The following is a 25,862-nucleotide window of genomic DNA, read 5'->3' as shown; positions in this document are numbered from 1 at the left end:
TTTACATTAACTTAATGTTACGGTTTGGATATGGAATGTCTCCCAAAGCCTTATGTGTTGAAAACTTAGTTCCCAATGCAGCAATGTTCAAATGTGGGGCTTTGGGAACATGGCAGTATCATGAGAGCTTTGACCTCATCAGTGCATTCATCCGTGGACAGGACTATCATGAGGTGGTGCAAACTATAGACAGGTTGAGGAACATAGTTGGAGGAACTAGGTCACTGGGGACATGCCCTTGAGACCTAAATATTGTCCCTGACTCTTTCCCCTCTCTCTCATTCTTTCTTTCTCTGCTCTCTGGCATCCATGAACCGATTTTACCATAATGTTCTGCCTCACCTTAGGCCCATAGCAATGGAGTCAGCCAAATAAATGAAACCCTGAGCCAAAATAAGACTTTTCTCCTTTTAATATAAAAAGCTGACTAATGCACTTAATGACTTAATACAGGTTCTTCTCCGTTTCCTAAAAAAAAAAAAAAAAAATTCTACAATATTTATTTATTAAGAGCTTATGCAAATTTTCTGCTGTGAAAAAAAAAAAGATCAAAGCACATAAACCTACTGCAGTCAACTCTTTTCCCATCCTTTCCCTGGTTCGTATTAAACTATCTGAGACATTCAAAATAAGGCACTTAAATAGCTCAGATGCACATGAGGCTGGTACCCAACATCTTTATCCTCAGTATTTAGTCTCTGAAATATTGTAAGAGAAAGTGACCTCCAAATACTCATAGGTTTCAAACCAAGAATAATAGCCATACCCTGCCCTAAATATTACATGCATTATTGTTATAAGAAATTTCAAACCAGTAAAATTGGTACCATCAGGGAGTTTGTTAGAAACATAAACTCTTAGACCCCATCCAAGTATTGTTGAATCACAACCTGCATTTAACATCTCCAAATGATCTGTGTAATACTTGAGTTTGAGAAGCACTTTCTATTTGCATCCTTAACTCAGTGGTTAATCTCTTGAGGTTTTACTTAGGAGAAACTGTGTTTCCATTACTCTAAGAAAGGCAATTCCTTTCATCATTGAACAGTAATCCTAGCGTTTAGGTTAATCGGATTTCTGTGATGACAAATGCATTTTATAGGAAAAGTTTCAAGTGGGTGAGAAAGTTGTAGAAAAACATTCAAGAAAACAAGGATACTTCTTTCCTGAAAATTGGTCCCAGATCTCTTGATTCTGAATTATCAGACACTGTATATGACTATTTAGTATTAAATATGATTCTTGTAATGATTATAATTTTCCAGAATTTATTCAAGTCTTTAACTTAAAATAAGAGCAGTTTTCTTTGTTCTGACAAAAAGTTTAATAAAGTTATTCAAAACCCCAATCATAATAGTAGAAATTTTGATCAAGAAGGAATGTTAAAGGCTGTCTAGTTAAAATACATCCCATTGAATTTAAAAAGAAGTGATTTGCAAAACATTATGGAACTAATTATTAATTCCTTTTACAAATGATACCCCAAATTTGGTTCAGTGTCATTCTAACTTAACTAATTATTGAATAAAGTCTAATATACAAGACAAATTCCACTGATGAAATGAAGGAAACTGGTAAAAGCAAAGATATAGTTTAATTATTTTTTTTAAAGAAGCAAAACAGAATAGTGGGTTCTTGACTTGGATTTTAACTACCATCTTGACAATTGGCTTTAATAAGTTCAAACTGATGGGGATTTATGATAATAAATTTATGATAATAAAGTAAGAATGTTACTATCTCCTTTTTCCAGTGAAGGAAGCAATGAAGGGGATTCTAATAATGCAATTAACACTGAAAAGCAATAATTTCCAGTAGCTGTTTAGTAATTTAGAAGAAAATCATGTAGTCATTTATGGTTTTCCTAACCAAGCAAAATATATGTGTGTGTATGTGGTAAGTGACTTTTAAAAATGGGAAGAGAGATCTTTCCAGTTATAGAATTACTTAACAAAGAGAGACTGGAGGTAGCAGAGTGTCCTGCCTTAAAGATAACTTTAAGAACTAGATAAACCATAATCTGTCTTGGTGGCTGAGATCCACATTTTTTTAAGTAAAACTTTTTAAAGATACTCCTATAATCGGGAGGGGATACGACTAGGAAATAAATTAGCATTAGGAGATACTCTCCATACTTTTACCTATTTCAATCTCTTTTTCAGCCCTGTAGGACAGCCTTATAGCATACTAAGCAAGTGTCCCCACCCCTTGGTCACCTCCAGGCTCTCTCTGGCCACATTCTGCTCTCCATTACTCTCTGGTTAGAACAAGAAAAAAAAAATCTGATTGTTTTGCCATTATCCATAAGTGCTCGCCATGAAGATTAAACACTCATCTCTTTTTTTTTTTGTTTTTTTTTTTTGTTTTTTTTTTTTAATTTTTTATTGTGGGTTGTTCAAAACATTACAAATTTCTTGACATATCATATTCCACACTTTGATTCTAGTGGGTTATGAACTCCCACCTTCACCCCATACACAGATTGCAGATTCACATCAGTTACACATCCATTGATTTACAAATTGCCATACTAGTGTCTGTTGTGCTCCGCTGCCTTTCCCATCATCCACCCTCCCCCCTCCCCACCTCTCCCCTCCCCTCCCCTCCTCTCTCTCTACCCCCTCCACTGTATAACCCTGAGGGTCTCCTTCCATTACCGTGCAATTTACCTTCTCTCTCCCTTTCCCTCCCACCTCTCATCCCTGTTAAATGTTAATCTTCTTCTCCTGTTCTTCGTCCCTACTCTGTTCTTAGTTACTTTCCTTATATCAAAGAAGACATTTGGCATTTGTTTTTTAGGGATTGGCTAGCTTCACTTAGCATAATCTGCTCTAATGCCATCCATTTCCCTGTAAATTCTATGATTTTGTCATTTTTTAATGCAGAGTAATACTCCATTGTGTATAAATGCCACATTTTTTTTATCCATTCGTCTATTGAAGGGCATCTAGGTTGGTTCCACAGTCTTGCTATTGTGAACTGTGCTGCTATGAACATCGATGTAGCAGTGTCCCTGTAGCATGCTCTTTTTAGGTCTTTAGGGAATAGACCAAGAAGGGGAATAGCTGGGTCAAATGGTGGCTCCATTCCCAGCTTTCCAAGAAATCTCCATACTGCTTTCCAAATTGGCTGCACCAATTTGCAGTCCCACCAGCAATGTACAAGTGTACCCTTTTCCCCACATCCTCGCCAGCACTTGTTGTTGTTTGACTTCATAATGGCTGCCAATCTTACTGGAGTGAGATGGTATCTTAGGGTGGTTTTGATTTGCATTTCTCTGACAGCTAGAGATGTTGAGCATTTTTTCATGTACTTGTTGATTGACTGTATGTCCTCCTCTGTGAAGTGTCTGTTCAGGTCCTTGGCCCATTTGTTGATTGGGTTGTTTGTTCTCTTATTGTCTAATTTTTTGAGTTCTTTGTATACTCTGGATATTAGGGCTCTATCTGAAGTGTGAGGAGTAAAGATTTGTTCCCAGGATGTAGGCTCCCTATTTACCTCTCTTATTGTTTCTTTTGCTGAGAAAAAACTTCTTAGTTTGAGTAAGTCCCATTTGTTGATTCTAGTTATTAACTTTTGTGCTATGGGTGTCCTATTGAGGAATTTGCAGCCCGACCCCACCGACTGTAGATCGTAGCCAACTTTTTCTTCTATCAGACGGCGCGTCTCTGATTTGATATCAAGTTCCTTGATCCATTTTGAATTCACTTTTGTGCATGGCGAGAGAAAGGGATTCAGTTTCATTTTGTTGCATATGGATTTCCAGTTTTCCCAGCACCATTTGTTGAAGATGCTATCCTTCCTCCATTGCATGCTTTTAGCCCCTTTATCAAATATAAGATAGTTGTAGTTTTGTGGATTGGTTTCTGTGTCCTCTATTCTGTACCATTGGTCCACACGCCTGTTTTGGTACCAGTACCATGCTGTTTTTGTTACTATTGCTCTGTAGTATAGTTTGAAGTCTGGTATCGCTATACCGCCTGATTCACACTTCTTGCTTAGCATTGTTTTTGCTATTCTGGGTCTTTTATTTTTCCATATGAATTTCATGATTGCTTTCTCTATTTCTACAAGAAATGCCATTGGGATTTTGATTGGCATTGCATTAAACCTATAGAGAACTTTTGGTAATATCGCCATTTTGATGATGTTAGTTCTGCCTATCCATGAACAGGGTATATTTTTCCATCTTCTAAGATCTTCTTCTATTTCTCTCTTTAGGGTTCTGTAGTTTTCATTGTATAAGTCTTTCACCTCTTTTGTTAGGTTGATTCCCAAGTATTTTATTTTTTTTGAAGATATTTTGAATGGAGTGGTTGTCCTCATTTCCATTTCAGAGGATTTGTCGCTGATATACAGGAATGCCTTTGATTTATGCGTGTTGATTTTAAATCCTGCCACTTTGCTGAATTCATTTATTAGCTCTAATAGTTTCTTTGTAGAGCCTTTTGGGTCTGCTAGATATAGAATCATATCATCTGCAAATAGTGATAATTTAATTTCTTCTTTTCCTATTTTTATGCCTTTAATTTCTTTCGTCTGTCTAATTGCTCTGGCCAGTGTTTCGAGAACTATGTTGAAGAGAAGTGGAGAGAGAGGGCATCCCTGTCTTGTTCCAGATTTTAGAGGGAATGCCTTCAGTTTTTCTCCATTCAGAATAATGCTAGCCTGAGGCTTAGCATAGATTGCTTTTACAATATTGAGGTATGTTCCTGTTATCCCTAGTTTTTCTAGAGTTTTGAACATAAAGGGATGCTGTACTTTGTCAAATGCTTTTTCCGCATCTATCGAGATGATCATATGGTTCTTATTTTTAAGTCTATTGATGTGGTGAATAACATTTATTGATTTCCGTATATTGAACCAGCCTTGCATCCCAGGGATGAATCCTACTTGATCATGGTGTACAATTTTTTTTATATGTTTTTGTATCCGATTCGCCAGAATTTTATTGAGGATTTTTGCATCTAGGTTCATTAGAGATATTGGTCTGTAGTTTTCTTTCTTTGAAGTGTCTTTGTCTGGTTTAGGTATCAGGGTGATTTTGGCCTCATAGAATGAATTTGGAAGTTCTCCCTCCTTTTCTATTTCCTGAAGTAGCTTGAAAAGTATTGGTATTAGTTCTTCTTTAAAGGTTTTGTAAAATTCTGCTGTATACCCATCGGGACCTGGGCTTTTCTTAGTTGGTAGTCTTTTTATGGTTTCTTCTATCTCCTCAATTGATATTGGTCTGTTTAGGTTTTCTATATCCTCCTGACTCAATCTGGGCAGATCATATGACTTAAGAAATTTATCTATGCCTTCACTATCTTCTAATTTATTGGAGTATAAGGATTCAAAATAGTTTTTGATTATCTTCTGTATTTCTGAAGTGTCTGTTGTGATATTGCCTTTTTCATCCCGTATGCTAGTAATTTGAGTTCTCTCTCTTCTTCTCTTCACTAGCATCGCTAAGGGTCTGTCGATTTTGTTTATTTTTTCAAAGAACCAACTTTTAGTTTTGTCAATTTTTTCAATTGTTTCTTTTGTTTCGATTTCATTAATTTCAGCTCTGATTTTAATTATTTCTTGCCTTCTACTTCTTTTGCTGTTGTTTTGCTCTTCTTTTTCAAGGATTTTGAGATGAAGTATGAGATCATTTATTTGTTGGTTTTTTCTTTTTTTAAGGAATGAACTCCAAGCAATGAATTTTCCTCTTAGAACTGCTTTCAATGTGTCCCATAGATTCCGATATGTTGTGTCTGTGTTTTCATTTATCTCTAAGAATTTTTTAATTTCCTCCTTGATGTCTTCTATAACCCATTGATCATTCAGTAACCTATTGTTCATTCTCCAATTGATGTATGCTTTTTCCTTCCTTCTTTTATCGTTGATTTTCAGTTTCATTCCATTATGATCAGATAAGATGCATGGTAATATCTCTACTCCTTTATATTGTCTAAGAGTTGCCCTGTGACATAATATATGATCTATTTTTGAGAAGGATCCATGTGCTGCTGAGAAAAAAGTGTAACTGCTTGATGTTGGGTGGTATACTCTATATATGTCAATTAGGTCTAGGTTATTAATAGTGTTATTGAGTTCTATAGTTTCCTTATTCAACTTTTGTTTGGAAGATCTGTCCAGTGGCGAGAGAGGTGTGTTGAAGTCTCCCATGATTATGGTGTGGTGGTCTATTAGACTCTTGAACTTGAGAAGAGTTTGTTTGACGAACATAGCTGCACCATTGTTTGGGGCATAAATATTTATGATTGTTATGTCTTGTTGGTGTATGGTTCCCTTAAGCAGTATGTAGTGTCCCTCTTTATCTCTTTTGATTAACTTTGGCTTGAAATCTATTTTATTTGATATGAGTATGGACACTCCTGCTTGTTTCCGAAGTCCATATGAGTGATATGATTTTTCCCAACCTTTCACCTTCAGCCTATGTATGTCTTTTCCTATCAAATGCGTCTCCTGTAGGCAGCATATTGTTGGGTCTTGTTTTGTGATCCATTCTACTAGCCTGTGTCTCTTAATTGGTGAGTTTAAGCCATTAACATTTAGGGTTATTATTGAGATATGGGTTGTTCTTCCAGCCATATTTGTTTATTTCTGTTACTAAACATTGTTTGTTTTCCTCTTTGATTGTTTCCCCCCTCCCTTTACTGTCCTACCTCCCACTGTTGGTTTTCATTGTTATTTTCCATTTCCTCTTCCTGTAATACTTTGGCTAGAATGTTTTGAAGAGATGGTTTTCTAGCTGCGAATTCTTTAAACTTTTGTTTATCGTGGAAGGTTTTAATTTCATTCTCCATCCTGAAGCTTAATTTCGCTGGATACACAATTCTTGGTTGGAACCCATTATCTTTCAGTGTTTGAAATATGTTATTCCAGGATCTTCTAGCTTTCAGAGTCTGTGTTGAAAGATCAGCTGTTATCCTGATTGGCTTGCCCCTAAATGTAATCTGCTTCCTTTCTCTTGTAGCTTTTAAAATTCTCTCCTTATTCTGTATGTTGGGCATCTTCATTATAATGTGTCTAGGTGTGGATCTCTTATGATTTTGCACATTCGGCGTCCTGTAGGCTTCTAGGATTTGGGATTCTGTCTCATTCTTCAAGTCTGGGAAGTTTTCTTGTATTATTTCATTGAATAGACTGCTCATTCCTTTGGTTTGGAGCTCTGTACCTTCCTGTATCCCAATGACTCTTAAGTTTGGTCTCTTAATGTTATCCCATATTTCTTGGATGTTCTGCTCATGGTTTCTTAACAGTCTTGCTGAGCTGTCTATGTTCTTTTCCAGTTGAAATACTTTGTCTTCATTGTCTGATGTTCTATCTTCTAAGTGTTCTACTCTGTTGGTAGTATTCTCCATTGAGTTTTTAAGTTGGTTTATTGCTTCCTGCATTTCTAGGATTTCTGATTGCTTGTTTTTTATAACCTCTATCTCCCTGTATAGTTGATCCTTTGCTTCCTGGATTTGTTTGCCTAATTCGTTGTCGAAGTGATCTTTCATTGTCTGATTTTGCTGTTTAATGTCTTCCTTGATACTCCAGATCATCTGAAGCATGTATATCCTGAATTCTTTATCTGACATTCCATCTGCTGCAGCTGTTACCTCTTCTAAAGTTGCGTTGACCTGCATTGCTTGTGGTCCTTTCTTTCCTTGTCTTTTCATACTGCTTGCGTATCTTTCCTGCAGGTGCGGGCGGCGGCTCTGCTCTCTCCTTATTCCAATTGGGGTGTCGTGGCTACCACGCCGGCAGGTCACTGGGCCTGTTCTGGGAGCTGGTGGCGGCTCTGTTCTGCCCCTACTCCAATTGGGGTGACGTGTCTGTCGTACCAGCAGGCCACTGGGCCTGTCCCGCTGGTCGGTCGCAGATCTGCCCACCTTTCGGGCACGGGTGGAGGCTCTGCTTTGCCCCTACTCCAATTGGGGTGTCGTGACTACCCCGCCTGCAGGATGCTGGGTCTGTTCCTGGCAAGGGAGGCGACTCTGCTCTGTCACTACTCCAATTAGGGTGGTGTTTGTACCCCGCCGGCAGGCTCCTGGGCCTGATCCGCCGGTCTGTTGTAGGTCTGCCTACCTTGAAGGCGCGGGCGGCGGATCTGCCCTGCCCCTCCTACCACGCCTGCGGACCCCTGGGCCTGATCTGCAGGTTGATCACTGGTCTGCTCACCCTGCGGGCACGGGTGGCGGTTCCGCTCCACCCCCACTCCAATTGGGGTCACGTGACCACCACACCGGCAGGGCCTGATCCGGGCGTGGGATAAGGATCTGCTCTGCCCCTACTCGAGTTGGGGTGACGTGTGTACCACACTGGCAGGCCACTGGGCCTGACCCGCCAGGCTGTCACAGGTCTGTTTACCTTGCAAGCGGGAAGGGCGGCTCTGACCTGCCCCTCCTACCACGCCCATGTACTACTGGGTCGTGGGTCTTCCCACCTGGCGGGTGTGGGTGGCGGCTCCGCTCCGCCCCCTCTCCAATTGGGGTCACGCGGTCACCACGCTGGCGAGCCGCTGGGCCTGCTCCGGGGGCTGGCGGCGGCCCGGCTCCTTCCCTCTGGCTCGAGGACAAATTGAGGAGACTCGGGTGACTGAGCCTCACCCCCCTTACCAGGAGACCAACTGCTTATGTCACCGCTGGTATTGATGAAGTTCTCTCCTCCACCGCTTTCTGCTGACATCAGATCTCTGCCATGTTGTTATCCTATGCGAATGGCAGCATTTCGTTCCCCTTGTCAGGCAACCCAAGCAATGGGTGAGTCCTGACCTGCCCTCAGCAGGACCCGGACCGAGACACAGTTTCCGCGGGCTCCTAGCCCCGGTCCAGGGAAGTTCCGGGAGCCGGAACTCGGCCGCTCCGTGCTCGGTGTAAGCTCCTATAAGTGTAAGCTCCAAGAAGCAGCCCCCGCGGGCTCAGTTCCGGGAGCCGGAATTCGGCCGCTTAGTGCTTGGTGTATGCTCTGATAGTAGCAGGGTCCAAGAAGCAGCCTCCGCGGGCTCCGCAGCCCTGAGCCAGGGCGGTTCCGGGACGGTTCCGGGAGCCGGAACTCGGCCGCTCTGTGCTCGGTGTAAGCTCCTATAAGTGTAAGCTCCAAGAAGCAGTCCCCGCGGGCTCAGTTCCGGGAGCTGGAATTCGGCTTCTTGGTGTTTCGTGTTTGCTCTGATATTAGCAGGGTCCAAGAAGCAGCCTCCGCAGGCTCCGCAGCCCGGAGCCAGGGCGGTTCCGGGACGGTTCCGGGAGCCGGAACTCGGCCGCCCCGCGCTCCGTGTTCACTCCGATAAGATCAGATTTTAAGAAGCCCCCAGGCGCTGAACCCTAGCAATCTGTCTGCAAGCCGCAGGCGAATTGCAGCCTGAAATTACCTGTTCTATGGCTGAATGAGCTGCGGTCAGTCAAAAACAGGTGTGGTGACGTCAGTTTACCAACATGGTGGCTGCTGGCCTCCTCTGTGGTCTGACCGGTGTGGAGAACCGAGATGGACCGCTTCCTTCCCCGTCTCGAACCCAGAATTCAGCCCTGAGTGCGGTGCTTGCGCGTCTGGCAGAAACTGCAGCGCTGTATTCCTGCGTCTCTATCCCAGCGCGCCTTGCAGACTCTAGCCGCGGGGCGATTTGCTTAATAAGCAGTGTTACCCTCCATGCGACAAACCTCTCGCGTTTGAGTCCCCGTAGCCGATCCTCATGCGATGGAAATCCTTCCTCCAGGTTCCGGCGCACCCCACTATTGCTGGAAATTCCTAACAAGATATCCTTTAGCCGTCCTGACTTGTCATACTCCCACACAGTGAAGCAGCACACGGGGGTAATGCACTCCCCTCGCCGCCATCTTCCCTCCTCTCCTTACCCTGTGTTTTAGCCAGCTTCTTTGCTGCTGTGACTTACAGACCCAACCAGAACAGTGATAGACGATAAGAAGTTTAATTAGGGGCTCACGGTTTCAGAGGTCTCAGTCCATAGACAGCAGGCTCCATTCCTCAGGGCTTGAGGTGAGGCAGGACATCATGGTGGAAGAGTGTGTTGGAGGGAAGCAGCTCACATGGAAACACTCATCTCTTTAATGAAAAAGTTTGTCTACACTTCATTTGTAGAACAATAATATTTTTGCTATAGTTCCATTTATATACTTCCAATGGAGGCAGAACCAAAAAAAATCACTGTTCTCTAGCTTACTGAGCAATTACTGAGCTATGTGTTTTTCATTCGTTTCCTCATTCATTACTTTCTCAGAAAAGTGCCTTTAACGAAAGAGTAAACTGAGACACAGATAGATTAAATAACTTACCCAAGATCTCAAAACCTGTAAATATAGAACTAAGTTTCAAAATTAACTTATGTCTGAGCCCTAGCCTGTGATCTTAACCTCCACACTACTTCCCATAAATAAACCTTACAAAGTTCCACTGTGAATCATATTTAGTGTAAAATAGCTATTCATGAAGCTCTTCTTCCTGTGAATAAGGCTTCATTTTCAGATCACGTGTTTGCTAGCAGCAGACTCAGCTCAGAAAGATAAGTATTTTAATCAAATATCACTCATGTGTACCAATAATATAGTATTTCTGTATATTGTATTTTTCCCGCCTAAATATATGTTTCAATATTTCCTTTTTTAAACACATCTTTTTTGATTTGAAGTATGGTTAAACCACTTTTGAAAGCCTCCTTCTTCAACTTTTAGTCCTACTACACTCTAAGTAACTATCTCTATCACAACTTGACGTTTTTTTTATTTTCTTCCCTGGGTTAATGCTTTTACATACAGATCACAGGAATGCAGGAATACCATTTAACATTTTTTCCATGGCTATGTGTTTTACACACTAATGTTTTGCAGCTTTCGTTTTTTATTATACAATGCCTTGGTATCATTGCCAAACATAGGTCTGACTCATTCATTTTAGCTGTTTCATAGTATTTCATAGAACAAAACCATTAAGATTTACTTAGTCATTCTTCTGTATGGAAACATTTAGGTCCTTTTCAGAATTTTATGATAAAAGCATTATTGCATTAAATATTCCTTTTTGTGAATCCTGATGTACTTAACATGTAACTCAAAAGAGACTTGAGAAGGGAAATTTCTGGACTGTCCATCTTAGCTGAAGAGATTTTCTGTACTAGGAAGTTATAATAGGGTCATAAAGGTTCAGCAACTACAGCAAAAACCTTCTCAGTCCCAAAGTTAGAGGTATAAATATCCTATCATTTTAGCAGCAGTTATGTTTTCTGATGGAAAACACACTGCAGCAGGAGTCCAAAGAAACTGGCACAATGTCTGCTGCTAATTAGAAGTCATGCAGCCTCTCCAGACTCTGAGTTCTCACCTGCAATATTAGAAAAGAAGTCTAGATAATTTCCTAGAAATGCTCCAGATCTGCATGACATTTTGCTGTCCTTCAGAGATTCATTCACAGAACATACATGCTCATGGCATATGTAAGAGCTACAATGTGAGCTTAGGGGTGTACTCAGTGGTAGAACACTTGCCCAGCAAATTCTGTCTCCAGCACAATGCAGGGAGTTGGGGGGGGGGGGGGGGGGGGGGGTATCTGTGATGTTTCTGCAAGGACTTAACAAGAAATAATATGAGGGGGGCAATGTATTAACAGATATTATTTAAACAATTACAGGTAGGCTACAAAAATGTCTGCTTTCAAAACTAAAAGTACAAAAATAAGCACATCATTCAGTTTGCTTTTATTTATCTAAATAAAGAAGCTGTTTATTTTACCTTCAGCTGAAAACAATGAATACTGTATGAGAATGAAGTTATTATTCCCTCTGAGCCCCTCACTCAAGTAGAGGCAAAAGCAAATTGATTTTAATAGGTGCTTTCATGCTTCCCATGGCCCCAAGTTAACCAAGGCTTGAAGAGCTCTGTACTAAAACAGAGTTCTTGTTCTCAAATTCCTAGCTGCCCAAGTTCAGTCTCAAGTCCCATCTGCTAGACTATTTACCTGAATGTAAGCCCCTTCATCTGCTATATCATCTACTCTAAGTAGTGCACATATTTGCTGTATAAAGAAGAGATTGCCTAAGGAGTAGTGCTGACCAAGGACACTCTCAAGAAGAGATATTTGAATATGATATTCGCTATAAAGCAAACAGAAAAACAGCCATTTTCCTCTGAGTTTTTAAAATTCCTATTCGTTTGCACTAAACATATACATCTCTTCGCTTATTTGAACTTCCTTTAAAATTATAGTAGCTTCAAAGGCAAAAGAACTATATGGAGATACAAAAATTGAATCAAAACACAAACAATATAAAGTAATTCATAACATTGTACTATTAATCAGTTGAAAAAAGTATATAAAGTATGGTGATATAAAAGGAGAACCATATGTCAGTGTGAAGAATACATTTAGCAATTACAATACAATGAAAACACCTAATCAGGACAGAACCATAAATACTTTCCTGTTGAAAAATGTCATCCTTCGTTCAATAGATCATAGTTTACTTACTTTATATTTAAAAATCTACCCACACAGAGGAAAAAATTGAAGCACTTGTTCAGTAGATGATTTCAAAGTATGGTTTCATGAAACCAATATCAATTTGTCTAGGTTAATTTAGTTCAAAAATATTTATTATACATCAGTCATTCTTTTAGCAACTAGGAACATAAACATGGCAAAACATTTTGCTATCAAAAAGAGGTTCCCTTTCATTGGTGACATTTCTAAGTTCTCAAGTCTCAAAACCAAATCAGTTTTAGACTGTGTCATCTTTATTTTTTTTAATTTCTTTATTTTTTTAGTACTAGGGATTGAACCCAGAGGTGTTTTACTACTGAGATATGTCCCTAGCCATTTAACATTTATTTATTTATTTATTTTTTGAGACAGGGTCTCACTATGTTCCTTAAGACCCCACTAAATTGCTGAGTCTGGCCTTGAACTTGTGATCCTCCTGTCTCAGCCTCTGAAGTCACTGGGAGTACAGGTGTGTACCACTGCACCTGGACTACGGTCTGTCATCTTTAAACAACAACAACAAAAAGGAGCCAGGAGAAGACCAAGTTAGAGACACATTTTACAAGGATTCAGCATGATTAACATAAGGGAGTAATAACAGCTCCACAAACATCAGGAATGATCAGATCATGCAAGAAAATATGCTCTCACCCAATCTTAATAATTTTGTAACAGAATTCTTGGTGCAGCAAGATAGTAGCAAGAGAAGAACCCCTAGACTGAAAGGAAACAGTTTCGCTGTTGTTCTTTCATTAACTTGCAATGTTTATCTACATAATTTAATTTCACTTTTATACACCTAACTTTCTCTGTGAGAGAGAGAAATAAAGTACTTGATGGCCCCTTTCAGCTTTAGCCCAGTGACTGAATCAACTATTAGAATATTAGCATGTAAAGAGGTCAGTTCTACAAAGGGGAAGTGAAATTGAGAGGTGTTTAATTATTTAGCATACCCTCTTTTGCTCTGTGTATACCTTGCTTTGCTGTATGGGATAAATACCTTTCTACTGATCATGTTACTTGGTGAATGGGATGCTTCATGAATTTAATATTTTGGTATAATAATAAATTAATCAGACAACTCATATTCAGTTTCAACTCCTATTTTTAAATACTTTCTTAGTTCATTGAGATCACTTTTCCGAGCTTAAAAAATAATGGAGTTAATAAAATTTGCTGTTTTATATGTTTATTGTTAAACCATATTTAAGCCTCTATGACATAAAGTTAATAGTATCTGATTGATATTGTTACTTAATCTTTGCATATTTCTTGAAAATGTGGAATTATTCTACCCATTGTTAATCAGAATATCATAGACCCCTAACTTGCTTTGATGTTATTTAGTTTATGAATTTATTTAGAGAAAATTAGGCTGTCTGATCAGAATTCTATATATATTTGAGTTAATCTAGGATTTATTATAATTTCCAATCACTGTTTGACTCTTGTATTGGCATGTTTAACCTCTGGTGAATAAGTATAAATCTTAATTTAACTTATTTATTTGATGTTCCCATGAGATAAGAGAAAAAGTATACTTTCTTTGAAAAATCTGTAACAATAATTTGAAGAAGCTATTATGAAATCTTATACATATTCAATAATTGAAACTTTCTTACATTCTTCCCTTTCTTAATGGTTTTCTAATTAATGATGACTAATCTCTTATATGTAAAATTAGGTTCTCTCTCTCTCTCTTTCCCTCTCTCTCTCTCTCTCTCTCTCTCTCACACACACACACACACACACACACACACACACACTCACACACAAAAAACTTTCCTTAATTCCTCTGTGACTTCCCAAGTTAGAACTTCACACTGAAGACTAACTCTCCAGTTTTTCATCCAAGTGAAATTACCAAAAAGGATACTTTCCAGGAAAAGAGTGGAAGGCTGACAAGCTAAACAGACTCTCCACCTTGTTCTCATTGGTCTCAGAGATTTTTAAGGAAATATTAACCTCTAAATTCAAGAAATAACAACTTAAGTCTATAAAAATGAATTAATTAACCCACAATGTGTAATTGTTATTGTTATTAATATCATCATTATGACTTATGGTGTTCATTATAGTTGGTATTTTTGCCAAGAAGTAAACCAAAATAATACATTAGGATTGACACTGCACCATGTATGTGTGTGTCGAGTTTGAGTGAATTTCGTTAAAATAAATGGTGGGAAGAAGGTGTGGAACTAAGATAGTATTCTACAGTAATAGCAACAAAGATTTAATTTAATAACTTGATAAGCAAAAGAGGTAATGCCTGATAATGCTGAAGAGGTATTTTAAAAAGTTATTTGTGAATAATTGTATCCTTCAAGATGAATTATGGGTCTCACCTTTAATAAATGTCATTTTGGTTTATCACCCAGTCCTTATGAGAACAAAAATTCTCAATTTTTAGAAACAATCAAATATTGCTATTAAGAATGTGTAAATCTTCTGAGATTTCATCTTACTGTAGTCAGAATGATAATTATCAAGAATATAAATAATAATAAATGTTGGCAAGGAGGTAGGGGAAAAGATATACATTGCTGGTGGGACTACAAATTGGTGCAACTACTCTGGAAAGCAGTATGGAGATTTCTCAGAAAACTGGAAATGGAACCAACATTTGATCCAGTTATCCCTCTCATCAGTATATACCCAAAGAATCCACAGCATACTACAGTGATGCATCCACATCAATGTTTATAGCAGCTTAATTCATAATAGCTAAGCTGTGGAACCAACCTATGTGCTTTTCAACAGATGAATGGATAAAGAAAATGTTGTATATATACACAATGGAATACTACTCAGCCATAAATAAAAATGAAATTGTAGCATTTGCTGGTAGATGGATGGAACTGGAGACCATCATGCTAAGTGAAATAAGCCAATTCCAAAAAACCAAAGGATAAATGTTCTCTCCAGTATGTGGATGCTAACACACAATTAGAGTGGGGGAGAGTACAAAAGAATAGAAGTACTTTTGATTAGACAAAGGGGAATGAAGGGAAGGGAGAAAGGATGGGAACAAGAAAGACAGTAGAATGAATTGGACATTACTTTCCTATGTTCATATATGAATATAAGAACAATGTACCTCCACATTATGTACGACCACAAGAATGGGAAGTTATACTCCATGTATATATAATATGTAAAAATACACTCTACTGTAATGTATAACTAAAAAGAACAAATAAAAAAAAGAATGTGTAATTTCTTCCATAGAAGTACTTTGGCATGCCTGTCTATCTGCATAATGTAGAAGATATTTTTATCTTTTTTTTTGTTGTTTTCAGACTAGTAATAAAATATTTGAAACATTCTGCTAATAAAATTATTAAATAACTCTATTAACTTGTTCCAAATTATCTTCATGAGAGCTATTTGATTTCTACAGTATATTATGCAATGAACTAAAACATAAAATGACATAATTAACCTATTTGAAATAGTAAAAAGGAAAAAAGATAATCATGATGTGTTTTTCCATCTTGATTGATAAGACAATTATTTATCTCTTCACATTATTTGTTATTTATAAATCTTCAGTATATTATTATGAGAACAGGAAAATAAGACACAACTTGCAGAACCAAAGACAACAAAATGAAGAATACTATGTCAATATTTCTAATTTTTTATTCAATAAATATTTCTTTAGTGACTGCTATGTTTTAGGTCTTGAGATACAAAAGGAACAAAGCAGACTAAATTTCTTGACATTGTAGAGACTCTATTTCAGGCTCTTTGTAAAGATATTTGTATTTAATAAATTGTCAGTATGGTCATCAATCCCTTTATCACAAGTAGTGCAAAAGAGTTACCATGCTATGAAACCATCCATAGCCACAAAGAAAGTGACTATTGTCATAGCAACATAGGATAGGAAAGATGTCTGACGACATATCTTTTAGTTTAGCCCCCTCTAGTAGGAAATATTACCCTTCACTTCAACCATTTTTATGGTTATATTTATAAACATTAATATTAGTGGCTTTTAAGAAAAATCAGATGTTGTACTCAGAACCTTAATAGTAGGATAATCTGGTACAAAAATGTTCTTTGCCTTTGGAATCATTTCCTATTGTTCACATCTGGATGAATGCCACAAGCCAACAACTGAGTGGGTTATTACATAGCACATATCCCTCTCTTATATTCTCTTATGCATGTCTCTTTTTTGATGGCAAACAGGAGAAATAAAAGAAACCCTGTGGGGTGATAAAGTTCTGCCGGTGAAGAATAAATACTCAACTACAAGGACACATGAAGCTGCTCAAGGATGACCTGGGTAATTCCAAGACTTTAGTATTTTATTAGGATAAAGCTGTTTATTAGGATAAAGCTGTTTATTAGGATATAATTGTTAATTCTATGAACAACTACAAAGTCCTCTCAGCTATCAAAAGTTACAATGGTTTGGGGGGCACTACTAACTATATACTATACATGATAATATTCAAAGTGTGTGTGTGTGTGTGTGTGTGTGTGTGTAAGAGGAAAAGGGCATAAATACAAAATATCCATAATGATGTTATATCCCACCCCTGTATTCACTGTCTACCTTCCACTCATACCACTCTTGCCTGTGGAGATAGAAAGATAGAAAAAAATTTATTTGTATCATACACAAAGACAGTAAGTGCAAAAACATTCTTCATAGTTCAATCAAGTAATGACTATTACCCTCAGTAGTAGAGACATCTGGAACAATTAAGAATTGCAGCAGCCCCTGCCCACAAAGGAGATTAAGACATAATAAAGAAGAAAAACGAAAAAATAAAATGAAGGCAAATATGCATAAGCAACTTGTGGAATTAAAAAAAGAAAGCACACTGAAAGAAGGATTATGTTTGTGTAAGAGATAAAATGAATTTGTTTTAAACCTTTAATCTCACTCCTTGTGATTTTAAATTTGGCATCTTTCATTTATATAGCAAGGTATTTAAATTTACCATATCTTGCAATCTCCCATTCCAAATCCATTTACTTTGTGAGGCTTTCTGACAAAGTCATTTGCATTACTTCTTTATTTCTTTTTAGCTTTTCATGAATATCAATGCATTGTTATAATAATTTGTAATCGTAAATCAAGATGGAAAAGAAAATCTTACATTGTTAAAGAAATAAAAACAACTATGAGAATACCTGATAGTGGGTGAGGAAATCCTCATACAAAACCCAGCATTTCCAAGGAGATCCTAAATTGCAATACCAAGACCTGGGTCTATTTACCCTCTATATAGAAAATGATATGATTATAATGGTTCAATTCTTCCAAAACACAGTATGATTCAGTAAATTTTTATTTTCACAAAATTACTAGGGTTATTTGAAGAGTGAGTTGGTACCCTGGATGTGCAATAAATAACTGAAGGTCCTTGCTCTGCTAGGAATTGAAGTATATCTTGAGCTTGTGATTAATGAAGGATTCTGAGTATCTGGCAAACTAGAGTCTCATATAGAATCAGAGCTATCCACCTGGTGATAGGTCAGATAACAAGAATTGATGATAATGGTTGTTTCTCTATCAACTGCAGCCCACATTTTCTAGAGGGTGCAAAAGAAAGTAAATTTACCACAGATTGTGTCAGACAATGTATTCAGCACAATGCAAAAGGGAATAAAAACAAACCTTATTTTTTAACTTATCCATTGACTTTTCATTTTAGAGGCTTGCTAAAACAGATTTGGTCTAGAAAACAAAGGAAAAAGCAGGTACACCAGGAACTAATAAAATAGAAGACCGAATAATATGCTCTGATGCTTATGGTATATGTGGCATGTAGATATGATACAGAAAAATACTAGTCTCAATGGTGGAGAGCTCAAAAAGCATAGTGCTCATTGGGAAGCCTGGCAGCGAGAGGCTGGAAAAATTCTTCCCCCAAAATGATTCACTTTAGTACCATACTAAGAGAAAAGTCAGCTAATTTTTAAAGAAGAGAATGAGAACTATAGGAGGAAGAATCTATTTCTAATTTAATAAATGAATATTAATTTCATTATATTATGGGTTTCATAATTACCTTCATTTCATAGAATACATGAAAACCATAACACCATTACATGCACAAATCATATTTTAGAGCTCTAAAATTCCCATCAATATCAATTAATTTTTAGAGTCTTGCTTTCTTTAATTCATAATTAAGGACTGTAGGAAAACACTCTACCATGCTGAGACCTAAATCATTTTAGCCTAAAAAAGAGTCTTCAAGAAAATGATTTCATTGCTTAAATTTAACTGTGCTCCTATGGAACTTTCTATTTATTTTCAAAGAGCAGGGAAAAGAAATTTTAAAAACATTTGTGTATTGAACAATTTACTACAAATCAAAGATAAAATGATGGTTAAATAATTTCAGTATAAATTCACTGAAATTAGTTTACTTTAAAATTTTACATAAAACATAATGGAGTTTTATTCAATCACAAAGAAAAATGAAATTAGGTCATTTGCAGGAAAATGGAAGGAACTAGAGGCCATTATCTTAAAAGAAATAAGCCAAACTCAGAAAATCAAGGGTTCTATGTTTTTTCTCATATGTGAGAGGAAAAAAGAAAAGAAAGGTGTTGGCGGTTGGGGGGGTGGGGGGGCAGGTCTTGTGAAAATCAAAGGGAGATCAGTAGGGGAAAGGAACCAGGATTGTGAGGAGAGGAGGACAGGGGGAAGTGCTGGGGAGGGATATTGGCCAAATTATATTGTTATATTGTGAATGTACAAATATGAAACAACAAATCCCACCATTATGTACAACTATAATGCATCAATGAAAAAAATGTAGAAAGGGAAAATAAAACAAGAGATGCATTAATTTTACCAACAAGAAAGCACTTTATTTATTTTTTACTTTTGCAATGCTGGGGATTGAACCCAGGGCTTTATACATGCTAGGTATATGATCAACTACTAAACTACACCTCCAGCCCTAGAATGCATGTTAGAAATTTGTTTTTAACAATATCAGAAAGAAGCTGAGTGTATTGTCTTTGTATTCACAATTTTTTCGTTTCTTTACATGTTAATCTCTCTAAATAAGAAGCAGTTGATTATATTTAAGGTGTGCTGTTTATTTGGTGTGACTTCTTGCCTGAGAATAAATCAGATTTCCCCAAGCTGAACCATGAACAGGTTGCTGCTTTATTTTCAGTAATAATATTTATTATTTGTAACCTAATCTTAATATACAGTGCCTAGAGAAAATACTAGAGAATAATTTTATTTTGTTGTGTAATACTTTCTTTTTTAAATTATCTATTTTTTATTTATATATGACAGCAGAATGTATTACAATTCTTATTACACATATAGATCACAATTTTTCATATCTCTGGTTGTATAAAAGCATATTCATACCAATTCATGTATTTATACCTGTACTTGGATAATAATGATCATCACATTCCACCACCATTAATAACCCCATGCCCCTTCCTTTCCCCTCCAACGCCTCTGCCCTATCTAGAATTCATCTATTCCCCTCATGCTCCTGTTCCCTATCCCACTATGAATCGGCCTCTTTATATCAAAGAAAACATTGGGCATTTGTTTTTTGGGGATTGGCTGACTTCACTTAGCATTATCTTCTCTAACTCCATATATTTACCTGCAAATGCCATGATTTTATTCTCTTTTATTGATGAGTAATATTCCAATGTGTATATATGCCACATTTTTTTATCCATTCACCTATTGAATTATAGGTTTGTTTCACAGTTTATCTATTGTGTATTGTGCTGCTATCAACATTGGTGTGGTTGTGTCCCTGTAGTGTGCTGTTTTTTAAGTCCTTCGGGTATAGACTGAGGAGAGGGACAGCTAGGAAAGGTAGCAGAATACAACAGTCACTAATATGGTATTATGTAAAAATGTGGATGTGTAACCTATGTGATTCTGCAACTTGTATTTGGGGTAAAAAATGGGAGTTCATAACCCACTTGAATCAAATGTATGGAAGATGATATGTCATGAGCTTTGTAATGTTTTGAACAACCAATTAAAAAAAATGGTAGTTTCATTCCTAATTTTCCAAGAAATCTCCATACTGCTTTCCATATTGGCTGCACCAATTTGCAGTCCCACCAGCAATGTGTAAGTGTATCTTTTTCCCGCATCCTCTCCAACACTTATTGTTGTTTGTCTTCATAATAGCTGCCATTCTGACTGGAGTGAGATGAGATCTTAAAGTGGTTTTGATTTGCATTTCTCTAATTGCTAGTGATGCTGAACATTTTTTTCATGTATTTGTTGATTGATTGTACATCATTTTCTGAGAAGTGTCTGTTCAGGTCCTTGGACCATTTATTGATTTTTTTGTTTGTTTGTTTGGTTGGTTGTTTGGGTTTTTTTTTTTTTTTTTTTTTTGTGTGTGTGTGTGTGTGTTTAGCTTTTTGAGTTCTTTATATACCCTAGAGATTAGTGCTTTATCTGATATGTGAGGGGTAAAGATTTGTTCCCAAGATGTGGGCTTTCTATTCACCTCACAGATTGTTTCTTTTGCAGAGGAGAAACTTTTTAGTTTCAGTTCGTCCCATTTATTGATTCTTGGTTTTAATTTTTGAGCCACAGGAGTCTTATTAAGGAAGTTGGGACCTAATCCCACATGATGGAGATCAGGGCCTACTTTTTCTTCTATTAGATCAGGGTTTCTGCTTGTATTCATAAATCCCTTATCCATTTTGAGTTGAGTTTTGTGCATGGTGAGAGATGGGGTTTAATTTCATTTGTTGCTTTCCCAGCACCATTTGTTGAAGAAGCTATCTTTTCTCCAAAATGTATGCTCTAGACACCTTTGTCTAATATAATTTGTAGTACTTTCTTTAGAAATGGACAGATCTCAAATTTTGAAATTCAAATGAATGCTCAAATATATTATATATTTGTAAATAGTATTTTACTTTGTTATTAATGATTAATTAATACTCATTAAATTTAATTAATATTTACTGAGTACCCAATATGATGTGAAGTTCCATAAGGATAAGTGAGTAAATACACAAATCACTGCTCTGAAAAAAGCTGAAAATGTTGTTTAGAAAGAAAAATATTTCATATGTTCTTGTAATGAAGACAAAGGAATTAACATTGAAATAAAAAAATATGATCAGAGTTCAAGGAGGAAAAAGCCCCAAATAATTTGATGTCCCAGGAAAATTCCTAACAGAATTATTTGAAATGTATCTTAAAGAATAAGCATGTGTAATAGAGAGAGAAGGGAAGATAACCCAAGTAGAGAGAACACAAACACAAAGTTAGAAAGATGGAAGGCTTGGGCTGTGTTAGGGCTTCAATGGAGAGTCCAGTTTTTTACACTATGGGAAAACTAAAAGGAAGTGATTAGAAATAAGCCTAGGAAAGTAGGTTGAAGGAAAAATAGCTCAGGGTTGAATGCCTGACTTTATTCTGAAGTAATGAGGAGGCATGGAAAGGATTTGAACAAGGTGGGTGATGTGACCAGATCTGCACATCAGAAAGTTAACATCAATTTTATACAATGAGAGAGAGAAGTCAGTAGAATCTGTGAGCCCAGGAAGGAATTAATAGAGAACAGGATTAGGGTAGTGACTGTGGAAATGAGAAGAGAGGAAAGGTGAATTAGAGACAACTTGGCAAACAATTGAATGTAGAAAATGAAAATGTCCAGATAACAGTTTGTCATCTAGATGATTAGAAAATTAGCATTAGAATTCATCAGCATAGATAAGTTGAGAGGAAAATTATTTTTGCACAGAAAATTAATGAGCTCCATTTTAAACAAGTAGAATTCCGAATGCTAATAAGAGAGTAAGAAGGAGAGACCAAAAAACTATATTGCCTTGTGGGGTTTTTCCCCTCATGTAAATAGCAGACTTACCTCCTTGAAGCATCTTATGAAGCTAACTCATTTGCAGAATCCTGTGAAAATGTCTTGATTGAACGCTGATTTTATTTTGGGCCATTGTTATCTGTCCTTATTTTATAGGTGAGGCAACTAAACTCATAAGGTGCCAAATGACTAGAAAGTAATGGAATTATGATTAGACTACATTCTATTCCAACTCCTAGCAGTGTTCTTTATGACAGTGGTGAGTATCTATTATGTTTTATTTACCAACACTTGTATAAAAACTGCATTCCTCTTTTATTTTCAAGAATTTCTTCATCTCTTTGTCTTCAAGGATAGGTGTTAGACCTAAGCCTGTCTAGAATGAGTTGAATGTACAGTGATAGGTATAGGGCTAGGCATGTGACACAAATTAGGATAACCAAACTTAGCCAGGAAGTTTTGCTGGGAATTTTGGAAAAGAGATGATATCTAAGACTGTTTCCTGGTGCTATAATAAAGTATATGAAGTTGGGTACTTTAAATATATGTTTATTTATCTCACAGTTCTTGAGATTCAAGAGAGGGGTTCCAGCACGGACTTGGCTGTGGTGAGGACCTCATGTCCATATCACAATACAGCAGATGGTGTCATAGTGGGAGTGTGCAAGAAGGAGAGAGAGGAAGCCAGAGAGATTTAGGGGCCAGGCTTATTCTCTTTGTAACAACTCATTTTCAGAGGAATCAACCAGGGCCCTGAAATAACTATGTTAATCTTTTCTGAGGGTGATGCCCCCAGTGACCTAATTAACTCCCAATACATCACCCTTCTTTAAGGGTCTACCATCTTCAACATCACCACACTGGGGACCAAGCTTTCAGTACATGAACTTTAGGGGAGACATGCTCAAAGTATATCTAAATCAACCATAGCTGATGGCTTCTTGTGAATTTAAATAAGCAGAAGATTGAAACTTTTACAGGACCACCTCTTCCAATCATCAGACTACTGCGGGAGCCCAGGCCCAGCCCAGATGCACCCATACCAGCACGCACAGGACACAGGCTCACAGTAGGCTCAGGTCCACCCCTTTATGGCAGGGCAGAAACCCTCCAGAGCCCAGCCTCAGACACAGGACCATCCCTTCTGACCAGCAGACTACCATGGGAACCCAGGCCCAGTCCAGATCCGCCCATACCAACTTGTGCAGGACCCAGGTCAAGGGTATGTTCCAATTTGTCCTCCGCCCCACCTGGGAGCTTAAGCCTAACCCAATTCCATCTTGGGACACTGCAGTCATCGCCATAGCCTTCCCCACACAGTATCCCTTAACTTTTTGACAATAGACAGGGCTTAGAAGCAGCTGCATCTCAGAGCAGGCATCCCAAAGAGAGTGTGAGGCCCACCCTTTCACCCCCATCTCTGTAAGTAATTGCTTCCATCTTGGGGCACCTTAACTATTATCTCAAGTTACTTTGGCTATTGCCTCCACCACATTTAGATGCAGTAGCATACATTGAGGGACACCAGCAGGGTCTGGAAGCCCAACATCAAGGTGCGGTACAGACAATCTACATGGGTACTACAAGAATATAGGGAAGAAACTGTAATATTTCAGATCCACACTGCAAGAAAGGAAGATACATAGACAACATGAAAACACAAAGGAGGAAAGTGCCCCAAACAAGGGATACTACAATAACAGAACCCATGGGCAGCAAAGTTGATGAAATGTCAGAGAAGGAGTTCAGAAGGTTCATAATTAAAATGATCTGTGAATTAAAGAATGACCTAAAAGACTGACACTTATAGAAGATGGAAAGCCTGGAATTACCTATGGCTATATTTGATAGTTCATAAAAGATTTTTCCTGAGATTGAAGGAAAGCCATCCGAGAAAAACAGGTAGAAATGGTAGAAACAAATTTCTTCTGACATTGCTAAAGCACTCAGATATTCAGATTTGACCATGCCTCTGGCCAAGGTTTACCCTTAACCTTTTCAGATTTGTGAACCAATTAATACCTTAGTTTTTCATTTTCTACCTAAAATATCCTCACTAACATGAAAGGCAGTTATTATTGTCAAATCTTAAAATGTTGAGTTGGCAAGTTGGGGTGGATCACATGATAGTGAATATTCCATGTACTAACTAGAAAGTAGTCCTGTTGAGGGCCACAGACAAGTTAAGATGGCGCCTGGCACTTTGCCAGGAGGAGTGGTTTGGGAAGTAATGCCAGCGAGCCATTAAGATGATGGAGATTCCTTAATGACTGACTGCTGTGTCTAGATTATGTCAATTAAATTAAGCTGTGTATAATTATTAAGATGATGAGGATTCCTTAATGACTGATTGTTGTAACTGGATGATGCTAAATTGAGTCAAGCTGTGTATTCAGTTATGTATATATACCTCTGCTGTCCTACAATAAAGCAGCTCCCGCTGTATCAACCTTCACAAGTTGCTTGTCACCCCCCGCCCACCGGGTTACTTTGCCCAGCCAGACTGCAGCATAGTCCATCTATGCTAAAGAGTAGAAATGCAGATGGTTAAACTGTTACCTATCACGTCTTCAGATTCAGGTAATGTGTCTCCTTCAGCTAGAACTTTAGGGGACTTGGTAGAAAATTGTCATGTTGCTGGAATATCTTAAACAATTCTCTCAAGCGTGCCTGTTTAAAAGCAAAGGAAGAAGAAAATATAACCTTGCTAATATGTATCTATCCATTCAAGCTGAGATTCAAATGACCATGAGATTTGAAAATTGAAAAAGGATAATTCTCTACCCAAAAACAAAATTAGTGCACAGAAAGCCAGTGAGGCCTACAAAAACAAAGAAAAATAAGATTTAGGAGATGCTATATGATTCCCCAAATCCTTCCCAAGAAATTTGAGTACTGTTCCATGCCTAAAGAAGATGTTAGTTAGGATATTTTAGGTGAGAATGACAGAAACTCAATCTAATTATCTTATCTAAAACACAGTGGAAAGACTTTCCCTATCTTGCCACCTAGATATATGAAAAAGATTAATTATCACTCCCAGTTCCAACCAAAAACCTTCAAGCAGGCTAAAATGTGAATAGAACTTTGAAGCCTAATGCTAAGAAAAAGAAAACATACACTCTCTAGAAATAATGACTCAACATAATGTCAAGTTCCAGTTACTAGTCTATGGCTTTAACCAAATGCAAATTAACTGGATACCTTCCAAGATTTTAAGAAAGTTTCCCTTCCAGTTAAACCCCAAATCTGGAAAGCAAATTCTTGAAGGTATTGAACCCCTAAGCATGCTGTACGCTACCAAAATTTCATCAATAGGAAGTGGGTTGTTAAAAGAAAGGGGTGCTTTCCAATGTCAATATCAAATGTGGCCACAAGAGAAAATTATCAAGTAAACTTCTTCATAATGCAGAATTGGCTGACCAAGTTGCCACTATACTTCCAGGACAGGAAGAACTTTCAGTCCCTGACAAGTGGAACCACTGTTTATTTTAATTCCTCCTCTTCTTCCCACTTAAAAATTAAAAGTTTATTAAAATTTCTTCCATCATGGTCTACTATGTTTTTTGTATGTAGGTCAAACAA

The sequence above is a fragment of the Marmota monax genome, unplaced genomic scaffold, assembly GCF_021218885.2.
Source record: "Marmota monax isolate L192 unplaced genomic scaffold, Marmota_monax_Labrador192_F-V1.1 WCK01_AAM20220418_F8-fsc00140, whole genome shotgun sequence".
NCBI classification, from domain to species: Eukaryota; Metazoa; Chordata; class Mammalia; order Rodentia; family Sciuridae; genus Marmota; species Marmota monax.
This window is presented reverse-complemented; position numbering follows the sequence as displayed.